The sequence below is a fragment of the Crotalus tigris genome, unplaced genomic scaffold (genome assembly GCF_016545835.1).
Source record: "Crotalus tigris isolate CLP2741 ecotype Arizona unplaced genomic scaffold, ASM1654583v1 scf7180000019275.859293, whole genome shotgun sequence".
Classification (NCBI taxonomy): domain Eukaryota; kingdom Metazoa; phylum Chordata; class Lepidosauria; order Squamata; family Viperidae; genus Crotalus; species Crotalus tigris.
In genome coordinates this window covers 237,932-251,997 of record NW_024097467.1, presented here as the reverse complement: position 1 = coordinate 251,997, position 14,066 = coordinate 237,932, and positions in this window count along the sequence as shown.

Here is a 14,066-nt window from a genome sequence, read left to right as displayed (position 1 = left end):
AATGTTAGTTTGTCTGTCTTTCTGTCTCTCTTTCTCCCTCTCTCTTTATATCTTTAGTTGTGGTAAAAAAGGCAATTTATGTTCATTTTTACTTCATATAAAAATAAGAATACTATCTTTAAAATTATATAATTGAAATATTTAAAATCTGGGACATCATTAATATACTACTAGAATTTTTATTGGTTAACTGCTAGATCAGGATTGTGAGATCCAGAATATTAATAAAGTTTTAATCACCTAGTAGTATTCTTTTTTTTTTAATTTACATTTATTTATTTTAGTACATTAATAATTTCAAGACAAAAGGTTTTTCACTCAAATTTTCATTGTAAAAAATAAAGAATAAAATGTAAAAATATAATATAAAAATCAGCAATGCATATATTATTGTAATATCTAATAAAAATTCTACTTTTATCAATTTTAACAGAATTACTGCTTCTAAAGTCTATAAAATAAAACTTAATACTAAAAGTCTCAGTTGTTGTTCTTTTCTCTCCAGTGTGAATAAATGCAATCAGCTTCATCATCTCTTCCACTTTGCATAATTTAATTAACCATTACATTAGACTTAGAGCCGTAGATTAAATAATTTTTCTAACCAAAAATATCTGGGGAAATATAACTTATGTCTTCTTACAATTCTTCATTCTAGTGCTTTCATTTATACATGTACCAAACTTATTTTAACAGTTTCATTCTAAATGTAATTATGATAATAGGATCAATATTGCAGAATTCTTGGATAATGTGGGCAAAGCTATTTAAAATAGTGTTTCATATGTAACGTATTTTCAAGAAATCTCACAAACAGGCATAATGATAAGTCAAAATTCAAGGGTCTAAGAATAATAGCTGTTACTGCTGCAGAGCCAGAAAGTACTTCCACTGCTGATCATTCTTTTTTTTTTTTATGAAGAAACTCAATAAGTGGAAACAAATGCAGGTTTATAACTTCTCTTATTCCTTTTCTGAACTAAAAGGTCTATTAATGTGCACATTCACATACCTATGTATATAATCTATCAGAATGATATATACAGTCCATTTTCCTTTAAACTTTAGGCAGATAGATATTACATTATATCATGCCTCTGAATATGAGATTTTAAATTACTCTATCCTCCTCCACCCCACTTTGGGGGAAAATCCTCTATTTTTGCAGTATTTTCACTGTCTCTTGGTCGTTAACATGACTTAAATCCTTATGAATATATCTTGCCATACTTAGCTGACTAGTTAATGTATAAGATCCAGAAGAATTCAGGTTGAATACACAAATAGAACATTTGAGAATGTTCTCAGTGAGGCCTACTGAGAACTACAGTTTCTATACATTTTTATATCTTAAAAAATATGTTAGCAGTCCCAACTTGGCCCTTTCCTCATGCTGTTTCATATTTTTCATGCAAAATGTCATTGCCTCACCATATAGAAACTATCTATTTTTATTGGAGCTATAACTTGGATCTTCATCATTCTGAAGTTTGCCCACCCACTGTGGTTAAATGACCATGTTATTTTTTGTTTTCAGTTCCATAGGCAATAGTAGGTAAAAGCATATTCTATGCTTCTCGAAGTAGTTTCTTCATTTTAAATAGCTCAATAGCAAGTGCTGCTTCCCTAAATAATGAAATGTTGGAATGAAATTAGTGTTCCCAAGGGAGCACCTTTGGACCTTCATGTGCCATGAAATTTTTAGCACTTCCTACAATCCCAGGTTTCCATAGTGATTTGGCTATGCCATAATGTCAGCCATTTTGTGAATAGATAAGCTCTCCCATATAGCGCAGTGTCCACAACATATTCTCAGTACTCCATCTGTGCTCTCAAAAAAGTTTTATCAACACTTGCTAATTTGAATTAGTAGCCAATTGTACTTGATACTCTAACTCATTACATGCTTTGGGCGATTCTTTTTTATTAATATTATTCATAACTAATATTAAAAAAACCTAAGTTAACCCCAAATTGTATTTTGTAACTGCTTGTGAACACTCAGTAACAGAGTAATTGCTTTACCTTCTCTGTCAGTCTTCCTAGAAGAAATCAAACAATTTTGAGACTCTTAAAATTATATAAAAAAGGAATATTCTGCAAATAATCCAATCACTCTAGATTCCAGTTTCAGTTTCTCAGCAACAGAAAGAACAAGATGGCTAAATCAATTGTTCCATTATATAACAACCATTCTTCACATGGGTTTATTTAAGAACAAAATAACCTAAGCATTTCTTAAAATGCTAATACATTTATTAAGTGTAACTGGAATCCTTGAAGAACACAATACTGAGGAGCCTCATGTTTATTAATCACAGCAGGTGGCAATATCTAGCCAGTCTTGGATTATCTTGAAAAGTTAACTAGGGTAAGACCTGATTTGTATAAGAATTACCACAAACTTCAAAGCTGTAAGAAAGTACAAAAAATAAAAATCCTAGACGAAGGCAGTGGCAAAGTATTTCCCTATTGTTGCTGATAAAAATAACACGGATGTTTCCCTAGGGTCACAAGGAATCAAGTTTGACTTTAAGAAGTTTAATTGGGTTTATTAAAGCTATACTTTATGCTGTGTAAAGATTCATTAAAATGTTATGCACACAATATAAGCAAATAGCTATGGCCACACAGAAATTTACAAATAAGCACATTCAGTTTTGTACAATGTTTTCCTTTTCTGTGGCATACTTATAAGCATTTCATAAAATGAGCTGTTGCTACATTGTTAACCACGCCACAACTATATTTTGATGGTATCAAGATTCATTTATTTCAAAACAATAGTTTATACAATGTAAAATCCAAAGAAATGAAGTCAAGCAGGAAACTAGACAAAGAATTTCATATAAGAAAAAGCAAGTATGCCAAGTATTCACTTATTTATACCCATTTATTGTTATGGAAATAAATTTGCTATAGTACACATGAGACTTCTGGTTTGGAAAGGACTTTCAGACAAAGCAATGAAATATGCTGAACATTCAAATACTTTTTAAACTTTCTTCTTTGTTTTATGAATCTCTCTCTCTCTCTCTCTCTCTTTCTCCAAACATGCACCACTTCTGAAAAATTAAAAAGCAAGCAAATAAACTATATAAAAATAAATTAAGGCAGCATTTTAATATTTTTGCAAGATATTATGAAGCTAAATTAATGTGCATTAATTGCTTTCTGAAATGCTGAAAAAGTGGAAACTCTGAAGAAATAGCAGAATGTGGAAATAAGACAAAATTATGACTTTCCAGCATCTTCCATAGATAGGCTGTATACTGTTAAACTGGCCTGTACGATAGCTCTTAACACCTATGCCAGGGGTAGGCAACCTTGGCTCTTTTATGACTCGTGGACTTCAACTCCCAGAATATGCTATGCTGGCTAAGGAATTCTGGGAGTTGAAGTCCACGAGTCATAAAAGAGCCGAGGTTGCCTACCCTTGACATAGGCAATGTAATGTGAAAACAGCCAATTCCCTAAATAGCCATGTCCAGAATTATTTAAAATTTAACTGAGACCAGAAAACATTTGCTAATTACTGCAGATCTTTCAATATACGGTATTCATGATACTCTGTAATAGCACTCTAGAGACATGTTATTTATTTGATTTTTTATTAATGCTTTTATGTTTCTTCAATCATTTTGATTAAATCAAAGCAGCACAATACAAAACACAACAATAGCAAAAAAGTAGTTACATGAAAATATACAATATATTTACATACCGTATATGCCGGCGTACAAGGTGACCCGGCATATAAGACGACCCCCGTCTTTGTCACCGAGTTGCATTCCTAGAACGTCGTCTTATACACTGGAAACTACTAGTATTTCCGACGTATAAGATGACTCAGCGTATAAGACGACCCCCATCTTTGGCGCCGATTTTAACGCTTGCGGAAGTCGCCTTATACGCCGGCATATACAGTAATAATTCAAATCATAAAAATTCAGTTACATCATCACAAAAGCAACACTGAACTTTTTTTTAAAAAAAAATAATATCTAGAATGATGGTGCAAATCTTGTATCTGGATAGAAAACATTCCATAAGATAGGAATTGCTTCAAAAAATGCTTGCCTGTGAATTCCTTCTTGCTGTGTTTTGCAGAGCTGTGCCAGAAGGATTCCTTGCGAATCTGTACTCTCAGAAGGCATGACTTGGGTATGCAAATTCTAACTGCAACAAGAAATATCCTAGATGACAATATACAACTTTAAAGATTATAACAGCACCTTCAATTCCATCTTGAAATCATCTACTCCCAATGCAGATACTGCAGTTACATGAAAGTATTGGCTTGTTCCTAGTATGTGGAGCTCTGCATTTTGTGCTACTTGTGGTTATCAGTTACTTTTAAAGGAAGTTCCCTATGTAGCATAGTATAGGTGGCGCAGCAGTTAGAGTGCAGTACTGCAAGCCACTTTAGCTGACTGTGTTCAGCAGGTCAGCGGTTCAAATCTCACCAGCTCAAGGTTGACTCAGCCTTCCATCCTTCCGGGGTAGGTAAAATGAGGACCCAGATTGTTGGGGGCAATGAAATATATATATACATTGTTTACTGGTGTACACCGCTTAGAGAGTGCTTGCACTTAAAGCGGTATATAAGTCTCATAAATAAATAAATAAATAAATAAATAAATAAATAATTGTTGCCTGTAGATGACAATTTCATGAATTGCCATTGCCTTCAGCTCCAGTTTGGTGGCACAGTGGCTCAGTTGTTAACACTTGTCATCTGGAAAGCTGGCAGCCCAGGTTTGAGACCCAAGTACCACACAACAGGGTGAGTAACTATCTCTACCCAGCTCCTACCAACCTAGCAGTTTGAAAGCATGCAACTGTGAGTAGATAAATAGGTCTGATGAGAAGGTAACAGCACTCAGTGATGTCATGCTGGCCACATGACCACATCTTCGGACAGCATTGGCTCAATGGCCTTGAAACCGAGATGAGTATCACCCTCTATAGTCAGCAATGACTAACACAGTAAAATCCACAGGGAGTGCTTTACCTTTTTTACCTTCAGTTCTAGGAATGGCTGCAACTGGCACACCTATCAAAACTTGGCAAATGCTCTATTAACAAATGCTCTATTCACCTGCTATTCCACTGAAACCCCCAAGACTATGTAGTAACTCCTTTGTGAGGGAAACAACCACAACCACATCCAGTTATAGTTGATATCATTTTTTGAAGATGGGAACTACATCAGCTCTTTTCCAGTCCTCTGGTAGTTCCCCAATGCTCCTATATCTTTCAAAGATCCTGGAGCACTAGGGAACTACCAGAGGACTGGAAAAGAGCTGATGTGGTTCCCATCTTCAAAAAAGGAGAAAACAATGGATCAAGGAAACTACAGACATATCAGCCTGACCTCAATACCTAGGAAGATTCTGGAAAAGATACACAAGGAACAAAATCAGCAGCTAGAGGCAAACAAAGTCATTACCAAAAGCCAATATGGGTTTGTCAAAGAAAGATCATGCCAAACAAATTTCATTGCATTCTTTGACCAGGTGATAAAATTAGTGGACCAGAGGAATGCTGTGGATATAATTTACTTGGACTTCAGTAAGGCATTTGATAAAGTAGACCACAACCTACTACTTGATAAGATAGGAAAATGGGGGCCAGACAGCATCACCACCAGATGGATTCATAGGTGTCTGAGCAGCCATACTCAGCATGTGGTCCTCAATGGAACCGCATCTACATGGAGGGAAATGTATAGTGGGGTGCCCCAGGGCTCTGTTCTGGGCCCAGTGCTCTTCAACATCTTCATCAATGATTTGGATGAGGGGATAGATGGGGAACTCATCAAATTTGCAGACGACACCAAGCTGGCAGGAATAGCCAACACTCCAGAAGATAGGCTTAAGATACAGAAGGATCTTGACAGACTTGAACATTGGGTGAAATTCAATGGTGAAAAAATGAAATTCAATGGTGAAAAAAGTAACATTCTACATTTAGGCAAGAAAAACCAAATGCACGGGTACAGTATAGGTGGTATCTTGCTCAATAGTAGTAACTGTGAGAGGGTGGCAGGTGCTTGTCTGTTTGAATTTTAAAGTCCCAGGGCAATTTAACTTTATCATTTTCTATGACTTTCTCTATTTTATGGCCTCATCAGTTCTTGCTTGCAGGCAAATGATATTTCTTGCAGATCTTCCAATGCACCATTGTTGCTACTTTGTCATGCCACTGCTTGTAGTCAGTCTGTGCAATCTTCTTGCAGCAGCTTACCAGGTGATCCATTGTTTCTTCAGCTTCTTTGCATAGGCGGCACTTATTGTCTGTTATTGTCTTCTCAATGTTGATTTTGTATGCATTTGTCCTTAAGGCTTGATTTTGTGCAGCCAGAATTATTATTGTTATTGTTATTATTAAGACTCTTGTTAATTTCTAAATGTATAGCCATTCTGTCTTCTAAACTTAAGTCTAGATCTGACTTGACATTGGACGTCTCACAGGATTGTCTTCATAAAGATGTACAGTTGAGTATCATCTATATTGATGATAAAAAAACTTCAAACAATTCTACAGTTATGGCTTGCTATCTTTCTAGGTAGCATACACCTTTTCCTGCTTTACAATCACCCAAGTCAATAGGATTTCACTTTGATTCCACCATTTGCACTGTTCTTTTAAAATTCAATTTAAATGTTATAGTCTTCTGCATTTTACAAGGCTCAAGAGATTCTTTAACAACTTTCAATCTCCCTCTCCCCCTTCTAAAACTAAAGCTTGGTTCACTGTTACTACTTAGCTAAAATATATTATCTTCCTCCAGTAGTATTTTGAAAGGATTAACACTTCTGAATATTTTTCTAGGACAACTCTATGTACAACATGCTACAATAATCAAAGGATAATGTTAGGGAAATGGGGAATGAGTAAAGAGGGAGCACTAAAAATAGATGTACAAGTTATATTCTTCATTACTTGTATTTGTAGATCCAGAGCTAGAACAGGATTATGAAGTGCACTGAAGCCACAGACTAGAGATTTTAGTGAAAACTAAATTGTACCTTCATACTGAGAGATCTAATGTGAACTGAATATGGATATTGGAACACCAACAAATGCAGAAACATTTACTGAATTTCATTCCCATCACTAAGATGTTGTTTAAGTTGAGAAGAGTTTTTTTGATTAGTAAAATGTGTGTTCTAAAATTTTGGCCAAGAATCTTTTAAAGAATAAATGACATTTTGCAGGTTCCCATTCCATTTCTTCTCTTCTCTGGCTGCGATTCCCTAAATATAGCTTACTTCCCTCTGGTTTGGCAGATGTTAAGTCAAATTTGATTCAGTCCTAAATTTCACAAAATAACATACCAGGCTTTATTGTTCTCTGTCATCCTATCATTGTGACAGTAAAAGGAATAATGCCACTATCAATAAAAAGTCAGAGTAAGCAAGTGGGGTGATCCAATATGTTACCACAGGAGTTTATTGTAATAAATATTTTTTGGGACAAAAGTGGCCCAAAATTCCCCAATTTCTGATGAGGTTTGTTATGATTGTTTTTTTACCAAAATATGTCAATGATGTTTATCAGTCAAACTGTGCATAAATCTGTCTTTCTTTTCTTTTTCAAAAAAAAAAAACCTTGCAACCAACATTCCAGCAAAGAGTTCATAGGCAATTCAGATGCCATGAAAGTTAAATAAGGCAGTGAATTTCAATCTGTGCAGAATAAAAAGTGCAGATTTATTGCTGAGTGGGCAACCCCAAAATCTCCTTCCACCTGTTCATTCTAAATCTGTGCCTTGAAGCAAACTCCATGCTCAGGAGCTCAAAGTGGGTGTAGCAGATAGACAAACAGCCCAGTCAGAAACAGCATGCTTATGTCTTATGTCCTTATATAAACCATTCCAATAGGACAGAGCAACAAGCATCTGTCTGAGTATTAAGCATTTTGATGGTTATCCTTTTGCTTGAACCCACTACCTTTTAAAACATGTTATTTTTCAATATATAATTCAAATTGCCTTCTTTCTTTCTTTTTTTTTTTTATTCACATACACACAGGAATATATAATCGGCATCTTTGTTGCTGACAAAAATCACTTTTGGAGCAGCATTTGGCTGATTGCTAGTTTTGCTTCATTTTTGTCCCTTGTTACAGCTTTATTATTTTCTTCTGTATATTCAGTACATATATGTTTCCTTCTCCTAGAATGCCTGGAAAGTCAGTTTTTCAATTAATACTGAAATTCTCAGATCTATCATACAAGCATACACTCAGCTATATCTTGGTCTCATTTCCCTTACTTATTCAACATTTATGTTTTAGATTACTCTGGGTTGTATGCCTTGTGAATACTAAGCTGGTATACATGATAACAATATTCTAATAAAATAATATCAAAAATTAAAAATGTTAAATGTAAGTGAATCATCAGTAAGAATTCAACAGCCCCAATTGACAATGATTCCAAAGTCTCTCTCCCTTGGTACTGCATAAATAAGCAGCTCAACTGATGTCTGCAGAGCTCAGGCAGACTGCCACAGCTGAAGATAATCCTTCAAATAACATAGGCCTCTCTGGCAGGCCTTAAAATTTAAAAAATGCTACATTAAATATATTTATTTATCTGTCAGGTGTCTATGCATACAAACTCCAAAATGATTTTGGACAGCTGCACAAGGTTAAAAGAGACAACATTATGCACAGAAACTCCTAACATTACATAAGAACTCAGCAATCATCTGAGGAAACAACGTAATATATATCCACATCAGCTGCCCTTCTCCTCTCAACTATTATCCAAAACAGGCCAGGGAAATGGGAACAGAGATGAGATCTACACAACACTAGCTTTTTATCTTGAAGATGGGGGTTGTATATATGTCTGGGAAATGCTATTTCAAAGAAAACATACAGCAACTTAGAAGATCTGTTTTCTGGGTCCTGCTAATATCATTGTTTAATTGGTGGACTCAAAGCAAGCCTCCTCTGTCAGAGAGAACAAGAAATGTGAACAGAAGATTTGACAGATAATGCGGCCTCATGATATCCATGGCTGTAGGTGATAACAAGCATCTTGCATTGCACTTGGAAGTCAAATAGCAGAAAGTGCAGTTTGTGTAGTTCTTGTCCCTGACTTTGCCTTCAAGAGGTCCCGAACACATCTCTGACAAGGCAGCACTGTCATCCTCAACAGCCAGTTTTCAGTGTCTGATCTGCTGCTTCATCCATCACCAAATTGTGAATGAAAATGGACTTATTGAAAGCAGGTCTGGCATTAACCATCATTATATTGTGACCAATAGCCTGGCAATGGCAATCTGGTCACCAAAATGGGATAATCAGGTGAAAAATGGAATCTCCTACTGTAATGATACCCCCACCTCTGACATTATATTCCTCAGGTAATCACTATTGGAATATGGTTATCAAAATTATCAACCTGGTTAGGATAACTTGCTCTAAACAATAAGTATCACTCTGAGTTATTAGAAAAAGCAGGAAGTCCCTATTATCATGACACCTTTTCAAGAGCTTTGTGGAGCTGAAACTAATAGATATTGCTTATCTTAGATAGTTCCCATACTTTGAAACAATCTCCTGATGGGAATCAAGCTGGCCTCCTCTTTTCTGGATTCTGAAAAATGTTCAGTACTGAGTGGTTCCAGGGGACCTTTTCTTAAAGTTTACACCTGAAGCCATTTTGTGTTCTTGTTGGGTTTCTGATGATTTTATGTTTTTATGGTATGTGTATGTTCTGGTTCTTCTTATTTTTTTGAATTGGTTTTAACCTACAGTAATTATGGATATTTTAATTTTGGTTCTACATATAATGTAAGCTGCCCAACATTCTTTTTATTGTAGTGGGGAAGATAAAACCATAAGCACTGATTTTCTCCCAACCTGGCCACAGATGCCCTGCCTAGCAGACAAGCCACTGAGTACTCAGCTAGGGTTTCTCAGGACTTAGTCACCATGTTATTCAACATGTATGTATGTGCACAGATATATAGTATAGAAGTTTGAAGAACTTCCACATAGGAAGTAAATGCAAAATGAAAATATCTTCTTCAAAACATTAGAATTTCTTTCTCTAAGTTTTATCAGCTGGCTGCTGTTTAAAGTCTCAACGTTCTCTCCTTCTTTTCATAGCAAGAATGCTGGTTGTTTTAATTCCAATGCAAAGCAAGACTGAAAGCAATATGACTCGACTTAGAAATAATCAGCACCTCTGGCAAATAAAGAAATACAGTAGTTCTAATTCCAGAAAATTCATGGCTGCCAATATCCATTTATTTAAAATCTACTTATAGTATGTAATAGAAAAAGATGGATACAGCAGTTTGGAAGGTCAGAATGACTTCCTTAAATCATAAACTGTTTTATCCTATTTTACATCTCTTAAGTCAGGATACTTTGCCAATAAAAAGAACCACATTTTGCCTCTGTTTGTTAATGTAAGTTAGCTATAAAAGTCACTTTAATAATGGCCCTATTAATCTCTTTCTTTATCATAAAAATGTAAGACTTTCTAAGCCCCAAGTGGAATAAATAAACCTGACATTCATATATTGTGCAATTAAATTTATAATATGACCTCTGTGAATTTTATTAAGACAATATCAACTATAATATTTATTGATTTGTATTTTTATTTATTAAATTTTCATGCTGCCCATCTTACTATTAAGTGACTCATGGTGGCTTAAAACCTTATAAAATAATATAAAACAACTAGAATATTAAAACATTAAAAATATGAAACATTGTTATTAAAAAGATAGATTTAAAAAGAATCAATAGATAAAGGTGTAGAGATAGAATTTTTTTTTTGTCTACTAACCACCTCCCGAATTGTCACACCCTTTTGGAAGACCAAGAGACTAAGAATGGATCTCACCTTGAAGAGCATGAGGGTCCAAAGGACTATAATATGCTTTCCAGTGACTAAGCTACCTAAATAAATTTCTGTACATCATGGCAATCTTTTCTGACTTTCCTTTGCAGGACCCACACTATTCCATTTATATTAGTGACAGCTAGTTTGGATGATCAATAATGCAGGTGGATTTGAATAAATTCATGCTTTAGTTGAATGATATTATCAGATGTTGTGTCCTTGATGTCTCTCAGTTATACTTGTGTAACCTCTATCCTTATAATAGTTCAGGTTTATTAGTAATGGAGCATTTTTATACAAATATAACATTATAAAGTTACAAGAAAATTAAGAACTAAGGTAAAAGGTAAAACTGATACTTGAAGGGTATAAAATCTATTTAAGTGATAATAAAGTAATGGTAAAAAAACAATGTATAGCAGATTATGAATAAAATATAATTATTTGGATATTAAGAGAACCTCCAAAAAAGTTTATGGAAGTGACACTTTCATAAAATTAAAAAGATACCAATCATAGAATAGGGTTGAGGTGTGGGAAATTCCTTACCCCCCCCAAAAAAAAACATTGATGATGGATCAAGTGAAAATGGATCAACCAAAAATAAATTTAAGCTAGTGAATTGAAAAAACAGTTGTTTGCTTTCGCACAAATATCCTCAAAAATAAATTTGGGACAATTAGGTATGAATATTGTAATAGCAATCATATATATTTCTTTATCTGCACCATTATCCTGCTATTATTTCCAAGGATTGTAATTGGAGGGACTAACCTTTTGATCTTTGAATTTAATGCTTCTTCCATCTCTTGCTTAAGAGATTTTTTTTTCTGTTTATTTTTTTCCAAACAAAAGCTTTTCAAAGAGACATTTTAAATCATGTTTAGGGATGTGGCACTGCTAAAAACACTGTATGTACATAAATATACATCCTTAATTATACTAGGATAAGACTTTACAGTAAGGTGGACCATATCCCTGTTAAAGACCACAACTACTGTATGTATGAGAATGTCCTGTTAGGATTAGAGCATTTATTTAAAACAAACTTGAACATTGGGTTCTATCGAACAAAATGAAATTCATTTTCATTGTGAAAAAAATAAGGTTCTACATTTAGGGAAGATAAACCAAATGCACAGGTATAGTATAGGTGATACCTTGCTCAATAGTAGTAACTGTGAAAGGGATCTTGAAGTTCTAGTGGACAATCACTTAAATATGAGCCAGCAGTGTGCTGCAGCTGGCAAAAAAGCCAACACAATATTAGGCTGCATTAACAGAGGGATAGAATCACGATCATGTGAAGTGTTAATACCACTTTACAATGCCTTAGTAAGGCCACACTTGAAATACTGCATCCAGTTTTGGTCACCACAATGTAAAAAAGATGTTGAGATTCTAGAAAGAGTACAGAGAAGAGCAACGAAGATGATTAGGGAGCTGGAAGCTAAAACATATAAGGAACGGTTGCTGGAATTGGGTATGTCTAGTTTAATGAAGAGAAGGATGAGTGGTGACATAACAGTCTTCCAATATCTCAGAGGTTGCCACAAAGAAGAGGAAGTCAAGCTATTCTCCAGAGCACCTGAAGGCAGGATAAGAAGCAATCAATGGAAATTAATCAAAGAGAGGAGCAACCTAGAACTAAGGAAAAATTTCTTGACAGTTAGAACAATTAATCAGTGGAACAACCTGCCTCCAGATACTGTGAATGCTCCAACACTGGAGGTTTTTAAGAAGAGACTCGACAGCTATTTGTCTGAAAACGTATAGGGTTTCCTGACTGAGCAGGGGATTGTACTAGATGACCTTCAGGGTCCCTTCCAACTTTATTGGAAAGAAAAAGAATAGATTCTCAATAAGGTATTGACTAAAAACCAGATGCAAACCTATCACAATTTTTTGTAATTTCTAAAAATAGATGTTTTCTAATATACTTAAATTCGGATAATTTCCATGGCTCCTGCTTTTATAGGAAGGAACACATTGCAGTAAATCATTTAAATTTTGTAGCTTGAAGAACCATGGCTGAAGCATACTAGAAATGCCGTCGGTATTTCTAACCAATTTTTCTCCCTTTGTTTCTACTAATTCAAGTTACCTGTCCCTAAATATTTTTTTTATTTTTTTTCTCTTTTGGTTGGAAACTATGTGGAAAATTTCCTGGATTACATCCACATGACTATAATGATATCTATCAACAGTGACAAAAACTAAAACTAGAATTAATTGTGGTCAAATAGTTTTCTCATTGTTTATCCTTGCCTCATCTCATTTCATATTTACAGACATGTCCTTCAGGCTAACAAGCATATTCTGAAACAATTCTTCTGTTATATATTTACTTTTTACTGTAAGAGCTTGACCCTAGATGTTCAAGTTGTTTATATAATTTGAGGATAAGTAAAAATTACAGAATTTCACAACAATTTGCAGGATGAGCTTTCTCAGTGGAAAATATTACAGTGTAGATTTCTGATAAAAACTAGCAAATTTGCAATAGGCATATTTATATAAAGAACATAACATGTAGCATACATGCAAAACAGTGTTAGCTACACATAGTTTGAGAAGAGAAAGAAAAAGCAAGCTTTTGAGCAGGGTATCGGCAGGACATTGTCAAGAAAGTCAGAATGATGCCTGCAATAATGCAACTGCTGTTTCACCTGATTTTATGAGTACCACATGTGTGAGATACATAGAAATGAAGCAGCACTTTGATTGCACTGTTGTGGTCACCATAGCAACTTATTTATCATGTCCCTCCCTTTGAGACTTTTCTTGGAACTGAAATGTTCAGAACCAAGCCATATGCTTATCTTAAAGTCTACCTGGAAGGGAAGACACTATGTGTTTCAAGAGTTTGGATTTTACAACAAATAACAAGTTTCCAACTTACACCACTAACTTTCATTGCAAATTTTGCTTCATGCATAAGATGTATTTGTTTGAAGGCTCTTCTGGACATGGCTGCCACTTGCTCCTCAAACAGGAGCCATGAATCCAGGGCAACCCTGAGACTGCACATCAAGTATCAGTAAAGGAATATAACCAAAGTCAAGGTTAATGATGGAAAGTCATTAGATCTGACTGAGAGTCACAGCCATTCAATCATGTTGGGGTTGACTTGAAACTAGTATTTCCCATCTGGAACACCTCAGCAGCATTATTTGTCAAGTAAAAT